Source organism: Cydia pomonella, chromosome 4, assembly GCF_033807575.1.
Source record: "Cydia pomonella isolate Wapato2018A chromosome 4, ilCydPomo1, whole genome shotgun sequence".
NCBI lineage: Eukaryota > Metazoa > Arthropoda > Insecta > Lepidoptera > Tortricidae > Cydia > Cydia pomonella.
The window spans coordinates 2703363-2716270 of record NC_084706.1 but is presented as its reverse complement, the minus strand read 5'-3'; positions in this window follow the sequence as shown (position 1 = coordinate 2716270).

The window sequence follows — 12908 nt, the reverse complement described above, 5'->3', positions numbered from 1 at the left end:
GATAACGTTTATGCGGAATGGTTTGAGAGTGTTGAAAGTGTGAGCGAAAAAGTCAGTAGCACAAAAATACTGTTAATAGGTGATCTAAATTACCATAGTGCTAGTACAAATACTTTATTGTTGTATGATTGCTTTTTGAATAAGTGTGATTTGAGTCAATATAATAATGTTAATAATAAGAATGAAAGAATCCTAGATGCGGTGCTTACGAGTCCGGAGTTGAGTGAGAGAGTAGAGGTGCGGAGTACAGAACCAGGGGAAGAACTATCGGTAATTGATGGTCATCACCCACCATTATCCATTCGCGTCGAATACAAGCTTCGTAGGTCTCTGGTCACGTTACCACCTTCAAATATCCCTATTGATAAGGATTGGGTTTTCTCAAAGGGAGACTATGTAACACTATATGAATTAATCCAAAACACAAGTTGGGAACGCTTATTGGACACAAATGATCCAAATTTAGCAGTGGAAATGTTTGAAGAAGCATTATATGATATATTTAATACATGTATTCCAAAGAAAATACGAAAGCTCACGTCTACTAGAGCATATCCTGTTTTTTATACTAAACAAATAATTCACGATATTAAGCTAAAATATGAGTATCATCGTATGTGGAAATAGGGAATATCTAAACCAGTTTAAATCCATGCGAACAAATTTGAAAAAAGAAATTAAGATAGCCTATAAAACTTACGTCAAAAATATATCCAGGCAATTAAGTAGTAACCCAGCAAAATTCTGGCAGTATGTACATAGTTTACGTTGTCACGGAGGAATCGAATCCAAAATGTATCACGGCGAAAAGGAGTGTCAGGGAGCTGATATAGCAACCGCTTTCGCGAAACATTTTCGGTCTGTATTTCTCCCAGATCCACCAATTCTCGACGCAACCATTGCGGATGCATTGAGTGGAGCACAATCGAGGCGTGTGGCAGTCGAAGCATTCAGTCCAGATGAAATAAGACGAGCTGTTAAACGATTAAGACCCAATACGAGCGCGGGGCCAGATGCTATACCACCCTTCGTAATTAAGGCATGTATAGATTACATAATAAAGCCTATTACTCACATATTTAACATAATCCTTATGGCTGGCGCGTATCCAACATCGTGGAAAGAATCTCGGGTAACCCCAATTCCTAAATCAGGGCCAAAACTCCAAGTCGAAAACTACAGACCGGTGGCGATATTATGTTCATTGGCCAAGGTGTTCGAAATGGCATTACATGCTCGCATATTGCCTCAGTGTTTACCACATGTTACATCCGCGCAACACGCCTTTTTACCTAAACGTTCGGTATCTACAAATCTCGTTACACTGGTAAACCTATTGTCGAAAGAAATAGACAATAAAAAACAAGTTGACGTAATTTATTTGGACTTCCAAAAAGCGTTCGATAGAGTGGATAACGACGTTCTATTGACCAAACTGGGTAATATGGGGTTTGTACCTCAGCTGCTCAAAGTATTCGCTAGTTACCTGTCGGGGAGGAAACAGTTTGTAAAATACGGACCGTACCAGTCAGAGCCGTACAACACACTCTCCGGCATAAGCCAGGGTTCAAACCTAGGACCGTTGCTATTTAATATTTTAATTAATGACCTGCCAGACAGTGTGGGATGTTCTGAAATAATGATGTTTGCGGATGACGTCAAACTAGTAAAAACTATAAATTCCGAAAAGGATTGTAAAGATCTTCAAAATGACATCAACTCGGTATATAGGTGGAGTATATTGAACAAACTCAATTTTAATATTTCGAAATGCGAAATGATGAGCTTTACTCGGTCGTCTGTACCGCTTCACCATAGATACACCTTGGGTGGAGACGAAATAACGAGAGTCGCTACGGTCCGCGATCTAGGAGTTTTGTTCGAACCACAACTTAACTTTCGAGAACATGCCCTTAGCGTCGCCAAAAGAGCGGCACAAAAGTTAGGATTTGTGTTAAGAAATTCACAACATCTAACATCGACAGCTCTTAGAGCCCTGTACGCGGCCTTGGTCCGTAGTGTTCTGGAGTCAAATTGCACAGTCTGGAACCCACACGAGGCTAAATATAGCCTAGTATTGGAAAAAATACAGAAAAAGTACTTGCGAAGTTTGTATAAGAAGCAGTTCACAAATTACCCTTACCTATACCCTACGCTATTCCTCCTGGGCGTACTCGGGTATGAATCTTTGGAAGTGAGGCGATATCTAGCGGTAGTTAAGTTTGCGCTAGGCATAATACGCAACCAAATCGAGTGCTCGGGTCTAGTAGAAGAGGTGGTTAGGCTATACGCACCGAACGCGCGGTGCCGCCTGCGCTCAGCGCCCCTCCTGGCACGCCCGCCCGCGCGAACCGCACTGCAGCGGCAAGCGCCGCTCCCGACCGCGCTCTCTGTGCTCAACTCCGTACTTAACGCAGACCCGCAGTGTGATCTGTTTCACTCTACGTGGTATTTCTTAATTCAACAATGTAAGAAAGTAATCGAAACATCCTAATGTGTTAGTTCTTAAGTTACGAAGTTTTGTTAGTCTTAAATCATTGTAATGTTAATATATATTAATTAATATTTGTAACGCTTTGGCTTGTTAGCTGTAAGTTACAGATGTTTACCTGAAATAAAAATAAAAATAAAATAAAAATAAAATACCTAAGCTCAAAAAATGGTAGTGAAATGAAAGAAAGAAAATATTATTCACGTCATTTTTGCTACCTAATTATCTAATTCATAACTCCATAACGTAACTACGAGGACCCTAATTAAAACACAGAATATTGCTTTTCTAATCCGCGAAAAGATAACATGCTAGTCAATCAGTGCTAAGCCGTTATACTTACTTGCGTATTTTTACATGCAATTAACTTTCCCACCCTCCCACCGCAGAAATGAATACGCAAATAAATATAACAATCCACCACACAAAGTACAAAACTCGACACGCGTTTCGCCTCTACCGGGCATCCTCAGGAGATATTGACGGTCCGACATCCGACGACTGAATGAGCTGTCTAGAAGGGTGTGTAATGCTTAATATAATAATAAAAAAACTATCATACATTTGTTATAATGCCATTTGATATAATATTATATGTTATAATGTAATTTTAATTTAAAGTTTCTTTTGTTATATTTTGATTTCATCTAAACTGTCATTGATATAATGTCTATTATAATAAAAATTCTTAGTAGAACAAGTATATAGACATGTTTTATAATGACTTTTGTTATATTCTATTTTCGTATAACGTAATACTTTATCAAGTATAAATACATATATATTGTATAACATCTTTTGTCATATTTAATTTAATGATAATGTAAAATTTTACATAACTTTTATAACAAGTAGTACGCAGGCCGTATAATTAAGTACAGGTTATCATCCCACCTTTTTTTTTTTCTAGGGGGGAAAATGCATTCCGCATACCACCCGGGTGCGGGGGGTGACCCGAGTGGTTATGTGGGACTCCCGTCTAGGCTAATGAGGCCCACGGTATACCCACTAAAAACCCCCCATTGCCACCTCGCCGCCTTATTGGTGGGGTTACGGGAACACTTGCGTACTCATCCGCGACCCCACCGGCGGCAGCCGCCCGCGAGCGGCTCCTTCGCGAATGCCCGAAGGCCCTTCACGCGAGGCGCGCCAGATGGTTCGACGCGCCTTCCTCCTCGGCCTCCGTCCTGCAGTGTAGCGGACCCCCCCGAGCCCGCCACAAGGAGGCCACGGGCGCCAGAAAACTCCCCAGCGTCCGGCGGCAGATGAGGTCCTTGGTTCTGCCGCAAACCACAACTCGGCTGCAGAGGACAGGGAGAACGGCACACCGTAACACCGACACTCCTCTTCCTCTGCAGCCCCACCAACGCCGCTACAGCGGAACGGCCCCGCCAAGGTCGCAGGGGATAGGGAGAGTGGCGCATCGTGATACCATCACGCCTCTTCCCCTGCGATCCCACCTCGGCCGTCGAGGATAGGGAGAACGGCTCACCGCAATACCGACACTCCTCTTCCTCGACGGTCCACCTCCAAACGCGTCACAAGCGGGCTTATCAAACCCACTTGGAGCGTCCTCCTCGGGCCAGCCAGCACCTCAAACAGGCCGGCCCTGGTTGCCTCTTCGCTTCACCGTGGGAGACCAAGCCACGGCTACTAAGCCCCTCCACCACGACAAGGTGGGCAACCCTCGGGGGGAGGTTATCATCCCACCTCACCTAACCTAACCAAACCTATTTTTTCAAGGTTTTTAATTATGCGAGGGCCGCAGTTCAAACCTTACCTAAACCACTTTTTTGTTAGGTATTTTATTCTACGGGAGTCGAAGTTCTGACCTAACCTAACCGTCCTTTCGCTAGATAGTTGGGTCAACATTCTTATCGTTGTATTGTTTCTGACCACTGTGACATGCTTGTATCTATGTCCTCTATCAAATAAATAAAAAAGTCGAGTCGATTGAAATCAAGTTTAGAAAGGAACTGGAGCAAGACAACTCACAGAATTTTCTGTATTTGACAATCTCTAGAGTAAATAATAGGCAGCAATTCCAAATTTACCGTAAGCCAACACATACTGATACAGTTATCCCGGCTTCTTCTACGCATCCGTGGCAGCATAAGTTGGCTGCTTTTCATTGTTATATGCATATACTTAATGTTGACTGTGCCTCTTTATGATGAACACTATCGAACTGAACTAAACAAGATTTATCATTTAGCAGCATCAAATGGTTATGATAAGTCTATTGTGGATGGAATCATCAGAAAAAAGGGAAATAGTATGGTCAACAATATGTTGTATGCTGGACGACCTTCTGAACCGATTAAGAAATACAAAGCGAGCATAACTTATGTTGGCAGATTGTCAGATGCAATTTTAAAATCTAATGACATTCCTGTTGCCTTTAGGAGACCCAACGCTTTGCACTCTAAGCTTTGCAATGGGAAAGATAAGATCGAGAAAGGGAAAAAGTCTGGGGTTTATAAGCTAACTTGTGAGGAATGTAATAAAGTGTACGTGGGGCAAACGGACCGTAATTTCTCCACCAGGTATAAGGAGCATGTTGCGTCATACAGACACAACCATCATGAAAAATCTAATTTTGCAAAGCATCTAATAGATAGTGGCCACGTTTTATCTGAGAATCATTCTTTTGATATTTTACATGTTCTGGAACAGTTAGAAATAATTAGGTATAACAATAGGGGGATGATTCTTAACGAACAGTTGAATGTTGCGTCGTCGCCGTTATTACGATTTTTTTCATCTCACTCGCTCTTTTCAGCTCATTCAGTCGTCGGACTTCGGACCGTCAACATCTCCTGAGGATGCCTCGTAGAGAGGCGAAACACGTGTCGAGTTTTGTACTTTGGGTGGTGGATTGTTATATTTATTTTTGCGGTGGGAGGGTGGGAACATTAATTGCATGTAAAAATGCGCAAGTAAGTATAACGGGATAACACTGATTGACTAGCACGTTAGGTTTCGCAGATTAGCAAAGTAATATTTTGTGTTATAATTAATATGGATTTTCGCAAAGTAACGCCTGATTCTATTTGTTACGAAGGACCCTAGCGAAAGCCTAGAATTTCATGATATTCTAAAGTCGTAGTCAAAACTCTCCCTAGTACAGTCAGTACTAAAAGTAATGGATATTTCAACGTCTCAAAAGTATCTTTATTATATTCTTAAACAGCTAAACAAGAAGAGATATGTCTTTATATGTTGAACGATCACATAAACTGTATCAAATACTTATTAACGTCAACTGTAAATATATTTGTGTCTCTATTTGGAAAACTATTCCATGATGTGATGGCAGATACTTTTGCCGCGTGTTTTCGTCCGCTACTATTAATGCTGACTATACCTATAGGTACTGTTCATCGATATAACTATCGAGGCAATGCCCTTCCATGAATTATCTTACAGATTCCTAACAGATTTGCTAAGTCCTTCACGTTAAAAATCTCTGCCCAGCGGTGGCAGCATGATCGCATGTTTATTGCCTGTCACTTTCTCACTTACAAACTTGTTAGAACGTGACAGGCATGGTGACAGGCCATAAAAATCGACCGTGCTCAGCCTACTGGACTTGAGGTGTAAACGCTTGATCAGGGTAACTGATAAAAATAAGAATAGTGTAAGTATTTCAATATGTTGGTATACAGACCAAAACCACTTTAGTAAATATGTAATAGTAAAGTAGTACTTAGAAAGAATACTGATTAGGTAACAAAAACATCGTCCATATGACAAAAAAATATAACTTACTCTCATTATTTGTCACACTTATTTGACGCAATGTCACGGTATTTACGGAAATCTATAAAAGCGATGCTTGAGAAACACCCATTCAGTTGCAAAAAATATGATGTATTATTTAGACCTGAAGTTGTTGGTGGTTTTGCTGGCCCTGCTTTTGGTGGCGTCGTGTGCTGACAACGCCACCACGCCCTCCGCCACCAGTTCCACCACTGCCGCCACTCCAACATCCTCTACAAGAAAACCCTCCGTAAGTATAGGTACATTACAGTGGTTCTCTGTTGCATAGACTAGGCAGTAAGACCATGAGGCCGAGGTATTTCATTCGTAAAAAAAATAGTGTTCTCTGCATCTTATTCCCGAGCAATGGCGAGAAAAGTCTCTGAAATTCTTATAAAACGTAGGTATCTAAATTAATAATATATTTTTTTCGAGTATAAGGAACGAATGTCAAATTGAATAGCAAAGAAAATGGTCACTTGAAGGATTCAAGTTCTCGGATTTGGATAATTCAACATTGCCAGAAGTGGTTCGTACAGTTTTTGTTTCCGCAATAATGCATAATATTATTAAATTTATTCTAATGAGGCAACGTGAGAACGCAACGTAAACCTAATAATGCTAACATAATAATAAATAAGGCAACATGAAAACTTTATTTTCTTCAAATAAACATTTTATGTATCTATCTTTTCTCGTACTTTAGCATACCTCATTCCAAATGAAAATTTTGCTGGCCTGTCATTCTGACCACCAATGAGTACAGTATAGCAAACTGTCAGGTTACGTTACTCTCATTATCATGTATACATACATTTTCCGGGACTAGCTCTTAGTCTATTGGCGCTTAAACGTATTTTTAGGAAAAGAAGAAGAGGTTTTTACAAAAAAAAATTGTAGTCAAGTAAAATTGTTTTTTTTTTCTCAAACTTGCAATGAAACAGAATGTTATTCTTCAAATTAAGCCTGGAAATACTAAGTATCCGATGCGATGTGTGAAGATGATATGATCGATATGTAAAGGAATTTCATACAGCCTTACACACTCTTGGCATTCAACCATCAAATAGTAGTAGATTCGTATTTTGTTTTTAGCTGTGTGAACTTACGAATAAAATAAAATGATTACTTTTTTAGGGTTCCGTACCAAAAAGGTACAAAAGGAACCCTTATGGTGCGACTCTGTCCGTCCGCCCGTCTGTCTGTCTGTCACATCTCGAGAACCACTTAAGCTATAGATTTGAAATTTAGAACAATTAAGAACAACGCTAACCCGGGCACACTGAAAATATTTTTTATTTTATTTTATTAAAGAGCGGGCAAAATTTCAAAATCTAGTGACGAGGTCAAGTGGGATATTATTTGAAAGAGCTTAAATTGTACATTCTAAAACATTTATTTATTTATTTTCATATTGAAAAAAAAAATGATTTTTTGGAGGAATATGTAAAAAAAACCATTCCCCCTTTTATCTCCGAAGTTTACCGAAGAAAAATTATGAAATTTTTATACATTATTAAAATTACTATAAATTTTATAGTACGGTCGCCAAATCTCAAAAGCCCTCTAGAAACACGATTTAATTGACTCGGCTCGGCCTTACCCACAACCGGTATCAATGTGTTCGGACAGTTCTCCTGATCACCGTACATGCGGTAGTAAAGCGGAAAAATGGTGGAGGGGATAGTAATGACGTCACAAAGATGGCGGCCGGACCTATTCTTTTTGGCGGTGTATCTCGAAAAACACTTAACCGATTTTAATCATCGAGGTGTCAAATAATAGCTTATATTATGGAGATTATTTCCTTTTCTACAAACATTTACGTGAAACCTATAGGAAAAAAAATAATCACAAAAAACAGTTTTTTTATAAAATTATTATTTTTTATTTTTTAAAAATCTCCGTAAATATTAGCATTTCGCAAATTTTGTTTAATATAAAACATATTGCTACATTATCAAGGAATATAATGAGCCTTAAAACATACAGATCGAGTAATAAACAATGAAGCTACACTCATTTATTTGCGCATGGGTAACGATAACTGGCTTTTACCGGTCGAAACTGTGGTGACTGTTACGATACGTATTGAATGGAATTTATACAGTATCGGTTTTAATTACTGAAATTATAATTAAAATTATAAAAACCAGACACAATAATGTTACCTTACTTCGACGTTTAGTCTCTTTTTTCGTCTTAATCATAGGTAGGTACATATTTCTTTTTACTTAAAAATTTTATACAGGGTGAACTTTTAACCACCAGTCATACTCTGCGCAGCGACTTTATAGGTCATACTGAACAACTTTTACTATTAGTAGTCCCCAAGCCGCTCCGAGGCCAGATTTAATTGACTCAGCTCGGCCTTACCCAAAACCGGTATCAATGTGTTCGGGCGTTTCTCCTGATCACCGTACATGCGGTAGTAAAGCGGAAAAATGGTGGGAGGGGATAGTAATGACGTCACAAAGATGGCGTCCGGACCTATTCTTTTTGGCGGTGTATCTCGAAAACCACTTAACCGATTGTATTCATCGAGGTGTCAACTAATAGCTTATATTATGGAGATTATTTCCTTTTTACAAACATTTACGTGAAACCTATAGGAAAGTAATAATCACAAAAAACATTTTTTTTATACATTTGGTTGGTAGGTTTGTCTTATGTTTTAAAGCAGTAAAATCTTTCAAGTCGAAACACAGTATAAATATACATTATGTTGTCTAATCTAAAAGTATGATGTTCATTGTTTAAGACTGATTAGTGATTACTGAATTAAATAACATGCTATTTGTTATTTTTGTTTTATTTTTTAAATCAGGTATTAATTTATTCACTATGTATCACTATACAGGCAAAATGTGTATCATAGTTGGTCTGTAAGTACTTACTACTTGTGTCGAATATAGGTATAAGATGAAACTTTAACCACCAGCCATAATCTGCGCAGTGACTTTACAGGTCATACTGAACAACTTTTATTATGGGACCAATGCCGAATCACGCAAGAAAATTTGGATCTGGAATGACACCCACTGGCTGTGCCCTACCACACAAAGCGAGATGACATTCACAATGCCCATACCTCTCTTTTGGACGTAGTTTAAGGACGTACCCGGGTCCATGACGCATGCTCGCCACACCGCTGCTTAAAATAAGCTGACGCACCGTAAATTGAACTGCGTAAAAATCGCAAAAAATATTACACGGAGATCTTATGGCAGACACCGTACCGGTGACGTAAAAGACGCAACTGTTTTGCGAACAAAAAAGATTCGCGTGAAGCACGTCACTGCGATTCCGTACCGTCACCGTTTTTTAAACAGCGGTGTGGGGAGCATGCGTCAAAAACGGTACGCATACGACGCGTCACTGCGATTCCGTATCGTGACCGTTTTTTAAGCTGCGGTCTGGTCGCACCTTGTATTGTATTGTATTGTATTGTATTCGGGCGATTTTTCCGCAACTCGACGACTTGCGCCTATTTTGCGTGATATGTTGGGGGTGGGCTAGTCCTGCCAGCCCAGCTCCTCGAGGAATCCTATCAAACCTTTGATGTTGAGTAGGACCTCGGGGAGGTCTCTCGGAGATCCGAGATGTTTAGCCCTGTATGGAGTCACTCCGCTGCATTCCAGCACCACGTGAGAGGCTGTTTCTTCTGTCTCCATGCAACCTCGGCACAGGGGACTGTCTGTGACACCTGTTGTGAAAAGATGTTTGTTAAATAGTCCATGACCTGTTATGACACTGGTTACCATACTCAGTCGGACCTTCCCTAGTTTCAGGAGCGCCCTTGTGAGTTTTCCGTTGATGCCAGGCATGGCTTCTTTTGCCTGTCTGCATCCAGTCTGGTTCAGCCAGTGTTCTGTGTGTAGTTTCCCTGTACGTGCCAGCAGCATTGAGCGTACCTTGCTAAATGGTATCGGAAGAATCGGTTCCGGACCAATCGCCCCCGCATTCGATCCTTGCCTGGCAAGCTCGTCCGCAGCATCGTTACCTCGGGATCCACTGTGTCCCTTGATCCATTGTAGGGTGATCTTGTTATTATGACATACCTCCATTAGTCGTTCGTGGCATTCGTGTATAAGTTTGGATGTAACTATATGGCTATTTAGAGCCATTAAGACTGCTCTACTGTCGGAGAGTATGCGGATGGAGGATCCTACTACCTTCCTTGCAGTGATGGCAGCCGCCGCGTTTATGATGCCCATGCACTCAGCTTGGAATACCGAGTTATGGGCTCCTAGCGGAGTGGTGATCGACATGTTCAGGTCTTCTGAGAAGGTTCCAGAGCCCGATCCGCTGTCTGTTTTGGACCCATCAGTGAAGATTCTCAGCTCCCGGGGATTGAGTCCTTCATGATTGTCGTCCTCATATAACTGTATTTTGTACCTTTTATCGAAGATAGCTTGTTTGTGAATCTGGTCCGTGCCTGACCTAAGCACTGGAAATTCGTCATACACCTTTTCCAGGCATTTTGTGTGAAGAGCTCCTGTGATGTTAGACCATATCTTGAGGGTTCGCAACCTTACCGCTGAGAGACTGGCCTCTTGCTGTATGTGTAGGTGCAGCGGTGGAAGGTTTAGCATGACCTCCATGGCTGCAGTCGGGGTAGACCTCGTGCAGCCAGTGGTGGCCGCGCATGCGAGCCTTTGAAGTCTTTGTAGTTTGTCTCGTACGTTGCCTAGGTTTGTTCTTGGCCACCAAACCAGAGCACCGTAACAGAGTAAGGGGCGGATTATCGTCTTATAGAGCCAGAGGGTAATTTTCGGGTTGAGTCCCCACCTCTTACCAATCATCCTTCTGCACTGCCAGAAGACAACTCCCGCCTTGTCTATCCGTTTGTTGATGTGGTTGTTCCAATTGAGTTTATTGTCGAGAGTTAGTCCTAAGTACTTAACTTCATCGGACAGCTGTAGCTCAGTTTGGAAAAGTGTTGGTCTGGTAAAGTTGGTCGCACCTTTATATGGGACAGTCAAAATTTTTTTCGCGATTTCGGAATTGGTCCCATAGTAAAAGTTGTTAAGTATGACCTATAAAGTCGCTGCGCAGAGTATGACTGGTGGTTAAAAGTTCACCCTGTATAAAATTTTTAAGTAAAAAGAAATATGTACCTACCTATGATTAAGACGAAAAAAGAGACTAAACGTCGAAGTAAGGTAACATTATTGTGTCTGGTTTTTATAATTTTAATTATAATTTCAGTAATTAAAACCGATACTCTATAAATTCCATTCAATACGTATCGTAACAGTCACCACAGTTTCGACCGGTAAAAGCCAGTTATCGTTACCCATGCGCAAATAAATGAGTGTAGCTTCATTGTTTATTACTCGATCTGTATGTTTTAAGGCTCATTATATTCCTTGATAATGAAGCAATATGTTTTATATTAAACAAAATTTGCGAAATGATAATATTTGCGGAGATTTTTACAAAATAAAAAATAATAATTTTATAAAAAAACTGTTTTTTGTGATTATTTTTTTTCCTATAGGTTTCACGTAAATGTTTGTAGAAAAGGAAATAATCTCCATAATATAAGCTATTATTTGACACCTCGATGATTAAAATCGGTTAAGTGGTTTTCGAGATACACCGCCAAAAAGAATAGGTCCGGCCGCCATCTTTGTGACGTCATTACTATCCCCTCCACCATTTTTCCGCTTTACTACCGCATGTACTGTGATCAGGAGAACTGTCCGAACACATTGATACCGGTTGTGGGTAAGGCCGAGCTGAGTCAATTAAATCTGTCCTCGGAGCGGCTTGGCGACCGTACTATTACACGAAAAATATAATCCGACCTCTATCTTGGTATTTTTTTTTTAAGTAACAAATAACATTTCCGAATTCGGTATGTAATTTAACCAACCTTACGTGTGATTATTACGCTTGAAATTTCTATGAGATTACATTAAAGACACCTTTTTCCAAAATAAAAGAACAATCTTTGAAATTGGTTAACATGATAGAGAATTATCCTCGAAAAACCAACATACGGACACATCGCGCAAATTAGTTACACAATTTGCCGACAGATGCCGCTGTACAGAACTATACTTAGTATAGGTACTTTCGATAAAGAGTATTTATAGTTACACGATATAATTCAAAGTTTGTACGGAACCCTCGGTGCGCGAGTAAAACGAACTCGCGCTTGACCGGTTTTTCTATGGCAATTTTGAGAAAAGCCTATACTTGGCTTGCAACCCTTCGTTTCCCGGCCTCTATAGTAATGTACTACATATTAATATTTACTTGTATGTATGTATGTATGTATGTATGTATATACTTTATTGAATACTACTAACTAATACAATTGTTTGTTTCCTTTGTATATTTTTTACTTGTCGATAGATTTCCTTTACAAAGTTTAAATTAGATTTTAAACTAACTATATTTATGAAGAACTTTAGATATGATAGCACTCGTAATACCATGTTTTAAATATTGATTGAATTAAATAGATATTATTTATATTTTCAGGTTTTAGCCGATTTGGGCGAGAGTCTAATTGCCATACCTTTTGGTATATTAGAGGCAGTTAAATTTGTAAGTTATTATATTGTTAAAATTTTAATAAGAAAATATGTAACAAATCCTTAAAAATTTGTAGCAAAATTAGTATCTATTAAATATATCAGGT